The sequence below is a fragment of the Anguilla rostrata genome, unplaced genomic scaffold (assembly GCF_018555375.3).
Source record: "Anguilla rostrata isolate EN2019 unplaced genomic scaffold, ASM1855537v3 scaf0163, whole genome shotgun sequence".
Lineage (NCBI taxonomy): Eukaryota > Metazoa > Chordata > Actinopteri > Anguilliformes > Anguillidae > Anguilla > Anguilla rostrata.
The window spans coordinates 3177-14253 of NW_026985721.1; the positions used below are offsets into that span (position 1 = coordinate 3177).

The 11077-nt window shown below is 42.0% G+C and overlaps 1 long non-coding RNA gene across 1 annotated transcript; it reads left to right on the plus strand.

Moving 5' to 3' along the window:
• Positions 1–646: 646 nt before the first annotated feature.
• Positions 647–10617, plus strand: LOC135246307 (uncharacterized). The gene is made up of 4 exons (XR_010327606.1): positions 647–767; positions 5169–5314; positions 9787–9897; positions 10487–10617. It is a non-coding gene; the product is annotated as an uncharacterized LOC135246307 (long non-coding RNA).
• Positions 10618–11077: the final 460 nt, after the last annotated feature.

Here is an 11077-nt window from a genome sequence, read left to right on the forward strand (position 1 = left end):
GGAGTATAAAACTGAGGCAACACACTTATAAAATCCATTTTTCATCAAAAGCAACAAACTCACAAATGAAGAAAAAAATGGTTGTTGAAATTCAAAAATAAGGCAATGGGTCAAAAACCAAACAAAGAAAGAAATATATGACTTAATACTGTGAGACCAAATATTAATTATTTTAAAACCACTGGAGTAGAGTTAAACCTGTCCAGTAGAGGGTGCTAGTGTATCTTAGCCCCATGCACAGTGAGGTAGATGGTTCAGGGAGCAAAGAACAATCCAGTGGCCACAGTTGGAGAATTACAGAACTTGGTTGCATCGGGGGTCACCAAGTTTCCAAATCTACAATTAATTGCTACCTTAGATGCTCCAAAATTAGATGTTACCTCCATGCCTAAACGCTATTTGGAATGGTTTCAGGAAAAATGGTTTTACTGGGAGTAATCAACAGTTTCAAGAATCTAAATTGTCTCCTTTCATCTACTGTGGTCCGGAGAGATGACATTAGAGCTCTTTGGCCAAGCATAGTTAGCCTATTTCATTTGTGGCCTTTCTGTTACCTTGAACTAGTCTGCCCTAACCCTAACCCTCTGATCTCTCATTAACAAGGTGTTTTTTGTGTATCACACCATTCTCTGTGAACTCTAGAGACTGTACTGCATGAAAATCCCAGGAGGGCAGCTGTTTCTGTGATACTAGAACCACCACATCTGGCACCATCCATCTGGCACAGTCAAAGTCGCTTAGATCACACATCTTGTCCATTCTAATAGGTATGGAGCTGGTCTTGTAACCTACAGGTAGCAGGTTCGATTCCCAGGTAGGACACTGCCGTTGTACCCTTGAGCTAGGTACCCAACCTGTATTGCTTCAGTATATATCCAGCTGTGTGGATGCAATGTAAAATACTATGCAAAATAAAAACTTGTTTAAGTCGCCCTGGATAAGAGTGTCTGCTAAATGCCTGCAATGCAAAGTAAATGTTTTACTGGGAGTAATCAGTCAAACCCAAAAATCTAGCATTTTCAAAATGACATTGTCTCATCTACTGTTAAATGAGATGACATCATTATGTAACCCTATTTTACTGTGTCCTTTTGATTTTCGTCCCTTCCACGAATAACCCTGACCGTAAAGTCTGCGTTGTATTGTTTTATGTGTGGGTCTTGTTGGAAGAAAAGGAGTATAGGGAGAGTTTGTGGTTGCGGTTGAAACACAGCAGTGTTGTTTCTTTGGTGGCAGATGAAGCAGTTGAAGCAGTTGAAACAGCAGCATGCAGTCAGTCTCACACATCCAGCCTTTCAGAATTGAAACAGTTATGGCTGAATTAGTTACATGGCCAACTACACTACACTGCAGCTACATATAGCTAGCGTAGTACACATGCTTCACATTAGTTCAATTTGCATAAAATAAGTAGTTAAAGTCCAATAAACATATGGCAATAAATAAAAGAATATAGCTAGAAAAACACTAATTAGTAGTGAATACAATCAACATTTAATCCACAACCAAATTAGTTGTGCACTTCATTCATTTTCAATAGCGAAATAAATAGCTACTAGTCGCGTGACTAAAATAAATAAATAAATAAAGTGCCATAAATAAAGATGAACACTGCATACTTTATGTCAATCATTGACTGCAAATAGTAACATATAATGAACATCAAACATATTATCTTCCATATTTCATGAACAAATTACATGGATGGGTAACCTTAATCAAGGTATAAAACTGTTTTGAGGGACAGATTTCTGCTTCCTACCTTTCAGAATTAAAACCAAGCGGCCAAAACCAGACTTCGTTTTTGAAGCTCATTTCCTGGTCTTGTTGTTCCTGGTTGCTCACTAGCGCCACTACGGTTGGCTCCAGTATAGGTGTTTTCATATCCGGTTTCCAAGTCTACGGTACAAATGCGGTCAAAATACAAAGTCAATTATTTTTTCTCATGAGAACAAATAGTCACAATATGTGTATTTTATTCGTCTTATGACTGTCCATGGGTCGATTTCATGATTTATTGTGTCATTTGGGCACTGTTATAATATTTGTTGTGGACCAATGAGGTACAGTTTGCGTCACTTCCGGATTACTGCGGAGGACTGAGCTACAGTAGGGGCTACAGTCTGTGGTCACTGGGGTGGGAGGTGGCGCCTCTTGGCCTTGACATTGCGACTCCGACCACGGTACACCTGTGCGAAGTCAGAGAATGCAGGCATCCCATTTCGTAGTGATTTCATTATGGCATGTGCTATTTACAGCTGCACTAGACGACCATAAAATAATCATCCTCTGAAGTTTTTCGGTAGCCGAGTCATTTTTACTATTTCCTTTAGCCTACTTAACCAAATAATTAGTTGGCAGAAAGCGTAATCAGCTTGCTATATTTGGTAGTCCAGTAGCCTATGCTAAAACAGTTCGCAACTTCGGCTACCAAGCCATTTGACTAGCAACCCTAACCGGCAAATATTAAATCTGTCAAACGTGTTTGACGGCTTGTCAGTTGTGTACATTCCGTAAATGTCTACCTGGGCCATGCTTCACGCATGTGACAAAGCTACTATAATCCCGATTTTGGGATAAACACTGCAAAATTTTCAGTTTCACGAAGCGAATTAAGAGTCTTAAGGTTTATTTGCTGAATAACATACAACACACGATGAAATCACACACACAGAATTTAACGAAATTAACCATCTTTGTAAGACTGGCATTTAGAAAGGAACATGTTTTTAGCATTTAAGAGACCGACAAGAGCATTTAAGACAGTGGTTCTCAGAATCGCTCCTGGGGGCTCCTTGCGTATATTGGCTTTTCTCCATTGGTTTTGATGATTTACAAGAAAAAAAAAATAGCCTAATAATAATTAGAAATTCAATGTACATTATTTTTGTCTTCATGCACCAGGTGGAAAACTTGCTGTACAAAGTGCGTTGTCATATTTACACGCCTGCAGATCAGTTATTAAAATACTTGGTAGATTTGTTAATCACCGCTGACAGTGTTAATTTTTATTCGGTAGAAAGTGACTTCCGAACGATCTAGCGTCACCCAGCAAGTGAACACCACAAACGGCGATGGAGTAGCCTAGCTAGTAGCAGTTACTGACTCATTAACTGATTGTGGCGAAAACCTACGACAATAACTTGCTCGGTTAACAGCAGGTCTACCAGACAGTTATACGAAAATTAGCCTAGCCAAATCACCAGTAGCCTACACATCTCTGATTGATTGACCATCAGTGTAGTCGATGTTCTTCCCCTGTGGTTCATATTGCTAATGCGTGAGCTAACCACGGATAGCCTACCTAGCTCACTGGCAAGCTGATATGCTAGCTAAGCATAGGCCTATTCGTTTTGCTGAGAAACATAAATTGAAGATAACTGAACATAATTGTATTATTAATGTCATACATATAACGTGATTACATGACACACAGTCACGGATGGAAATTAAACTCCGTAAACATTTGATAATATATTTTAAAACATAACGGCAGACAGTCAACTAGCCTCAAGTTCGTTCTGCAATCGTTCGTTCAGGTTGATGGGCTTTTCCGCACCGGACTGTCAATCACATTGTAAAAATCACAAGACCGCTTAACTCTATGGTTTTGGCTCCAAATCGACAACATGGTCGCGCCCGCCATTGAGCTTCAAAACGTGTTTTAGAGACCCACGGAGAGTAAATGGGTGACGTCACAGTAGCTTTGTCCATATTTTTTACAGTCTCTGATTAAAACAGTTATGGCTTGATTTTGATCTCACATGGCCCAAGAGGGTACCCGACAACATTTACTGTACCCAGAGCGAGGTAGCGCCCCCTGGTGGCAGCCCTATTTTAGTCCTCCACCCTACAATTACATTACATTACAGGCATTTAGCAGACACTCTTATCCAGAGTGACTTACACAACTTTTACATTGCATCCATTTATACAGTCAAATATATACTGAAACAATGCTGGTTAAGTACCTTGCTCAAGGATACAATGACAGTTTTGTACCCTAGAATCAAACCTGTGATCTTTAGGCTATAAGACTAGTTCCTTACCCATTATACTACATTTTTCATTGCACCATTCTTTGTAAACTCTAGAGACTGTATTGCATGATCCCTGTTTCTGTGATGGTGGAACCACTACGTCTGGCACTGACAGTCATGCCACAGTCAAAGTCACTTAGATCACACATCTTGTCCATTACAATATTTGCTCAAACAAAAAACTAAACATCTTCACTATGTCTGCATAGTTTATATATTGAGTTGTAGCCACATGATTTGCTGTTTGGTGGAGTATGCTATTTGCATTAATGAGCGGGTGTACATAATAAAGTTGCCGGTATATAATACAAAGGATATGGGTTTAGTGTTGATTTAGGGATGTGTATACAGAAACAGGCCTCATTTATACTGGTAAATACAGCGGTGGATCTTTAATGTTACGGGGCTGTGCTGCTTCCACTGATCCTTGGGCCCTTGTTAAAAACAACAGCATCATGAACTCTACCCAGGTACCAGGACGTTTTAGCCAGAAACCTGGTTGCCTCTGCCAGCAGACTGAAAGCCACTAGTGGATCTTCCAGCGAAACAGTGACCTCAAGCACACGTTACTATTCACAAATAAATGATTAATTAACCACATAAGCCACATTTTGCAATGGGTACAGTCTCCAGACTTGAACTCCATGGGAAACCTGCAGTTTTAATTGAACAGGACAGTTCTTTAGCAAAGATCAAAAGAAATTAAGGATCTGGATGGAGATCCCTCCCAATGTGTTCTCCAGTCTTATAAGACGTTATTCATAAAGACTCAGTGCCATTATCCTTGCAAGGGGAGGGTGAATAAAGTTCTGAATAAGGGGTGGAGGGGGCAATAATTGTGACACTTATTTTCTGTAAATAAATGTATAATCTGAGAAATGTGAAATTTTGACCGATTCCATTGAATTCCATTGAATCGTTAACAAAAAATATTTATCAAGTTGTACAATCAATATAGAGCTTACCACTTACATTTATGTAATACAGTTGCTGTATAGAACATGTTTAGGGCCTATTTAAATTCTTGATTGCTTCCTGTCAACACTGTGGCGTGTTGTATATGCGTGTCTCTGTATATTAGTGTGTCTATATGTGTGTTCAGTGTGTTCTCATTTTGTGTGTTTACAGGTTGGCTAGTTTGGGATAGAACCCACATGTGGTGTAAACTGGTCTGATGTGTTCCAGTCTCCTGAGATAGGGGGCGCTGTTTCTAAAATGAGTCACTCAGGAGAGCCAGACACCAAAGGAGGAACCCTCAGCACTAACAGAAAGAGGTATGAATGCACAAATCAGATATTTAATGTGATGTGAGTTAGAGCTGCAGTAAGAGGATGAGTTAAACTGGAAGCTCTGTCTCCATGTTCTGTGAGTTAGAGCTGCAGTATGCGGATGAGTTAAACTGGAAGCTCTGTCTCCATGTTCTGTGAGTTAGAGCTGCAGTATGCGGATGAGTTAAACTGGAAACTCTGCCTCCATGTTCTGTTAGTTAGTATTAGTGAGTTAGTATTTATTTATTTTATTTATTTAGGATCCCCATTAGTTACTACCTCAGTAACAACTATTCTTCCTGGGGTCCACACAAAAGACAAGATAAGACATTCAAACGTCACATTATAGACAATCCACATTATCAACAAAACAAAATGAAATAAAAAAAGAGAAAATAAGTAGTTCTCTCACATTCATAATGTCACCTCAACAATAAATGGTTAAAGCAAATAATACAGTTAGTAGGCTAGGTATATATAAGTACTGTATATATAACTGCCCAATACTACTAGTGCATAGCGAAGCCTTACCTCGGTTAACACATTACATTACATTACATTCATTTGGCAGACGCTTTTATCCAAAGCGACGTACAAAAGTGCATTTTCATGATCGTAGACAACTGCTGAACACGGGTTCAGTAAGGTACAATTACTTATTTTGAACAGCTATTTCTAGCCAAGAACAATGAACACTATCCTGGTCTAACATCTGCAAAGCCAAACTAGGCAGAAGAATAAGCTACAGTATTAGGACGAATACAATTTACCAAGAAGTGCAGGGATGGGGCAACATGTAACAAGTGACAGGAAAAAGGGTTTTTTTTTTTTTTTTTAATATATACAGCGTGGTGGTGGTTATTCTAGGTATAGTCTGAAGAGATGAGTCTTCAGGCCACGGCGGAAGATGGATAGTGAGGGGGAGGTTCGGAGAGGGACGGGGAGTTCATTCCACCATTGCGGAGCTAGGGTGGAGAAGCTCTGTGATCCCTTTGGGCGGGTGGGAGGGGTTGCAAGACGCCCTGCTGCCGCAGAGTGGAGTGGTCGAGCAGGCACATAGAATTGAGTCATGTCCTGCAAGTAGATGGGGGCTGTCCTGTTGGCGGCAGTGTAGGCAAGGGTCAGGGCTTTGAATCGGATCCTGGCAGCGACCGGTAGCCAGTGAAGTGATCGCAGCAGAGGAGTGACGTGGGAGAATTTGGGGAGGTTGTAGATGAGTTGGGCAGCGGCATTCTGAATCATCTGTAGTGGCTGTATGGCACAAGCTGGCAGGTTTGCAAGGAGAGAGTTGCAGTAATCAAGTCGAGAGGTCACCGTAGCCTGGACGAGCAGCTGGGTGGAGTGCGTCGTCAGGTATGGTCGAATCCTCCTGATGTTGTATAGGAAGAATCTGCAGGACCGTGATGTTGCCTTGATGTGCTCCTTGAGGTCCAGTTGGTCATCCAGGACCACCCCCAAGCTCTTGGCAGAGTGAGAGGCAGTCACTGTGGTGCCATCAACCGTGATTGAGAGTTCACGAAGCAAGGAGGTCTTGTACGGGAAGAAGAGCAGCTCAGTTTTGTTGAGGTTGAGCTTCAGATGGTGGCTGGCCATCCAGGTGGAGATGTCAGCCAGGCAGGAAGAGATCTTATCATTGATCTGTGTGGCCGAGGGGGGGAAAGAAAAGAAGACTTGTGTGTCATCTGTGTAACAATGATAGGAAAAACCATGTGAATTAATGACTGAACCAAGAGATCTGGTGTATAAGGGGAACAGCAGAGGACCCAGTACAGATCCCTGCGGCACTCCCGTAACAAGTGGATGAGAGGCAGAGGCAGACCCCTTCCAGGTGACCTGGTAGGTCCTATCTGCAAGATAGGAAGCGAACCAAGACAGGGCAGTCCCGGCAATTCCCATCCCAGCCAAGGTGGAGAGGAGTATTTTATGGTTGACCGTGTCAAAAGCTGCAGACAGGTCAAGAAGGATCAGGACAGAGGAAAGGCGTGAGGCTCTTGCAGTGGCAAGTGCCTCCGTCACAGCTAGTAGTGCAGTCTCTGTTGAGTGCCCGGATCGGAAGCCAGACTGGTGAGGGTCTAGCAGGTTGTTCTGATGGAGAAAAAAGGTTAATTGTTTAAGAACTGCTCGTTCAAGGGTTTTGGACAGAAAGGGTAGAAGGGATACGGGTCGATAATTTGTTACATTGGAGGGGTCTAAGGTGGGTTTTTTGAGTAGTGGGGTAACACGAGCCATCTTAAAAACAGAGGGAACATGACCAGAGGAGAGAGAGGAACTAACAATGGAAGACAGATAGGGAAGGAGCTCGCTGGAGATGGACTGGAGAACTTTAGATGGGATGGGGTCAAGTGGACAGGTTGTTGCGCGATGAGAGGTGATGAGTTGTAATACATCGGAGTCCTCCAGCATTTCAAAGGAGGTCAGTGTGGCTGTGGGTTTGTCCTGGGGGGTTGGGGGGCTCACTGGATGGGTGAAGGAGTTCCGGATTGTAGCCACCTTTCCTTCAAAGGCGGCCAGAAAGTCATCTGCGGAGAGGGAAGAGGGAGGTGGGGGTGGAGGAGGAATGAGGAGGGAAGAGAAGGTGGAGAATAGTTTACGTGGATTAGAGACACATGCGCTGATCTTGGACTGGAAAAAAGAGGCTTTTGCAGACGTGAGGGCAGATGTAAAAGTCGCCAGCAGGGTATGGTATGCGGTCAGGTCATCAGAGGATCGGGATTTTCTCCACTTCCTTTCTGCAGCCCGCAGTGATGTTCTGCTGGAGCGTAGTGACTCGGTCAGCCATGGGCAGGGGGGTGAGGACCACAAATATAATCAACCTTCACATACAGAGCATTATATGTAGCCTTAAATGAATTCTTTCTGAATAATTGCTGTTCTTAATTTCTTTTTAAAACTGATTTTACTGATAATCTAGGTTAAATGTTGTGGTAGTTTGTTCCAGGTTGACATAGCCCTATACATTACAGTTTTCTTTAAAGCATTGGTTTTAGGTAAAGGTAATGTGAAGCATCCCATAAAGGCATGTCTGGTGTCATAATAATGTCTGCCATTGGTGTGTGTTAACTGTGAATATAAGTATGTAGGTTTTCTTAAGGCACAAATGTTTCTTATATACATGACCAGGCTGCATGCCAGTCTCTCATCCACCCTCATCCATAACAGCCTGGCATGCATCCCTTCCACACTGTCCCTCATTGAGCAGTGAAGAGCAAGGCAGGCAGCTCTGTTTTGAGTGAGCTGGATCTTATTAAGCTCTTGTTTTGAAGCACTAGACCAGGTTGCTGGACAGTAATCGAGGAGGTCTTTTGTTGATCCAGCATTTCTTTGAGTGTCCATAGTTATGAACTCCGGTTCAGCTTCAGTTACGTTCCTTTGACATTTGCAATTCAACATTGTTCACCTAATTCACCCCTTGCTAAAAAAACAACTATTTGGTCAATAAACGCAAGCCTCTCCCCTGATTTCTGATTTCTCCCCTGATTTATTCCTCCATTTATTCCGATGTAGGTATGTGTATTATGTCACATTCAGGTGTCAGTGAGTGTATTATGTCACTTTCCGATGTAAGTGGGTGTATTATGTCACATTTAGGTGTAAGTAGGTGTATTATGTCACATTCAGGTGTAGATGAGTGTATTATGGTGTGTTATGGTGTTGGTGTGGTATTCCATCTTGGCTCTCATCTGTTTAGATGGTGTTTTTTCTTGTTAATTTTCTGCAATGAATGACCTTGGATCCATTACCTGCAGTATCAGAGTTAAACTTACATGGATATGTAAATACATATTTTTGGTTTGGCGATGAATAGATCTACTTTAGATATTAGTGCACGCACTAACTTTGTCTAACAGGGAGTACGATACATCTGCCCTACTAAACAGGAAGAATACCAGTAAACCCCCCAGTATGTAGAAGCAGATCCAAACAACAAGTGATGATGGGGTGGTGGAGGGTGAGTGCAGTTCTGAGCAGCAGCAGTGAAGCAGGCAAAAGCAGTGCAGGCAAGCAGCAGCACTGAGAGGTCTGATTGGTGGTTTAAAAAGGCGCTCCACTGGTGATGTGTGCCTGTAATTGGATGGGTAAGAGAAGAGTGTTGTGTGTATGCAATTGGATGATTGTGGAAACGCGTGAGTATGAGGTTAATGGAGCCGACCGATTGGTCAGCTGCAATTTTTGAGTTTCCTGACAGAACTTGCTTTGCGCATTCTGTGCGCAACGCTCATTCGTTTCTAACTCTGATGTGTGTACAAGAGAGAAACTGCGCAAATGGTTCAGTACACAATGTGTAAAACAGATTCTTTTGGATAGAGCTGCTGTAAGAGGATGAGTTTAACTGGAAGCTCTGTCTCCATGTGCTGTGAGTTAGAGCTGCAGTGAGAGGATGAGTTTAACTGGAAGTTCTGTCTCCATGTGCTGTAAGTTAAAGCTGCAGTGAGAGGATGAGTTTAACTGGAAGTTCTGTTTCCATGTTCTGTTCACAGGGTCCAGGTAGAACGAGCAGGGTCACCTGTACCCAGCTGTGTGTCAATGAAGAGTGATCATTCAATGGGGAAGATACTCAACTTCAGAGAAGAGTTTCCAGGTGATTCAAGGTAAATGAACAGGTTCATATTGACACTACTATTTAATTAAACCTAAATCTGACTGGCTAATTTCTGGTGTAGGTTGGGTGCTCCATGTCATATTCAGGTGTAGGTGGATGTATTGTGCCAAACTCAGGTGTTGATTATATATTAGGCTATATCATATTCAGGTGTAGATGGGTGTGTTGGGCCATATTCAGGTGTAGGTGGGTGTATTATGTCTCATTGAGGTGTAGGTTTGGTTTATTGTCAAATTCAGTTGTCAATTGAGTGTAATATATCACACAAAGGTGTTGGTTGGTGTGTTTTGTCATTCATGTGTGTTTTTGTAGGTGTGTGTACTATGTAAAATTCAAGCGTTGGTGGACATGCTATGTCATATTCTGATGTAGGATAAGTATATTTCTGTCACATTATATTGATGGTGGGCGTATTGTGTAACATTCAGGTGTAGGTGGGTGTATTGTGCCATATTCAGGTGTAGGTGGGTGTATTGTGTCACATTCAGACATAGATTGTTATATTATATGCAGATGTAGGTGGGTGTATTATGTCATTTTCAGGTGTTGATGGTATATTATCCATTCTTTGTTCACAGGGCCCAGGTAGATAGAGCAGGGTCACCTGTGCCCAGCTGTGTGTCAATGAAGAGTGATCATTCAATGGGGAAGATACTCAACTTCAGAGAAGAGTTTCCAGGTGATTCAAGGTAAATGAACAGGTTCATATTGACACTACTATTTAATTAAACCTAAATCTGACTGGCTAATTTCTGGTGTAGGTTGGGTGCTCCATGTCATATTCAGGTGTAGGTGGATGTATTGCGCCAAACTCAGGTGTTGATTATATATTATATCATATTCAGGTGTAGATGGGTGTGTTGGGCCATATTCAGGTGTAGGTGGGTGTATTATGTCTCATTGAGGTGTAGGTTTGGTTTATTGTCAAATTCAGTTGTCGATTGAGTGTAATATATCACACAAAGGTGTTGGTTGGTGTGTTTTGTCATTCATGTGTGTTTTTGTAGGTGTGTGTACTATGTAAAATTCAAGCGTTGGTGGACACGCTATGTCATATTCTGATGTAGGATAAGTATATTTCTGTCACATTATATTGATGGTGGGCGTATTGTGTAACTTTCAGGTGTAGGTGGGCGTATTGTGTAACATTCAGGTGTAGGTGGGTGTAT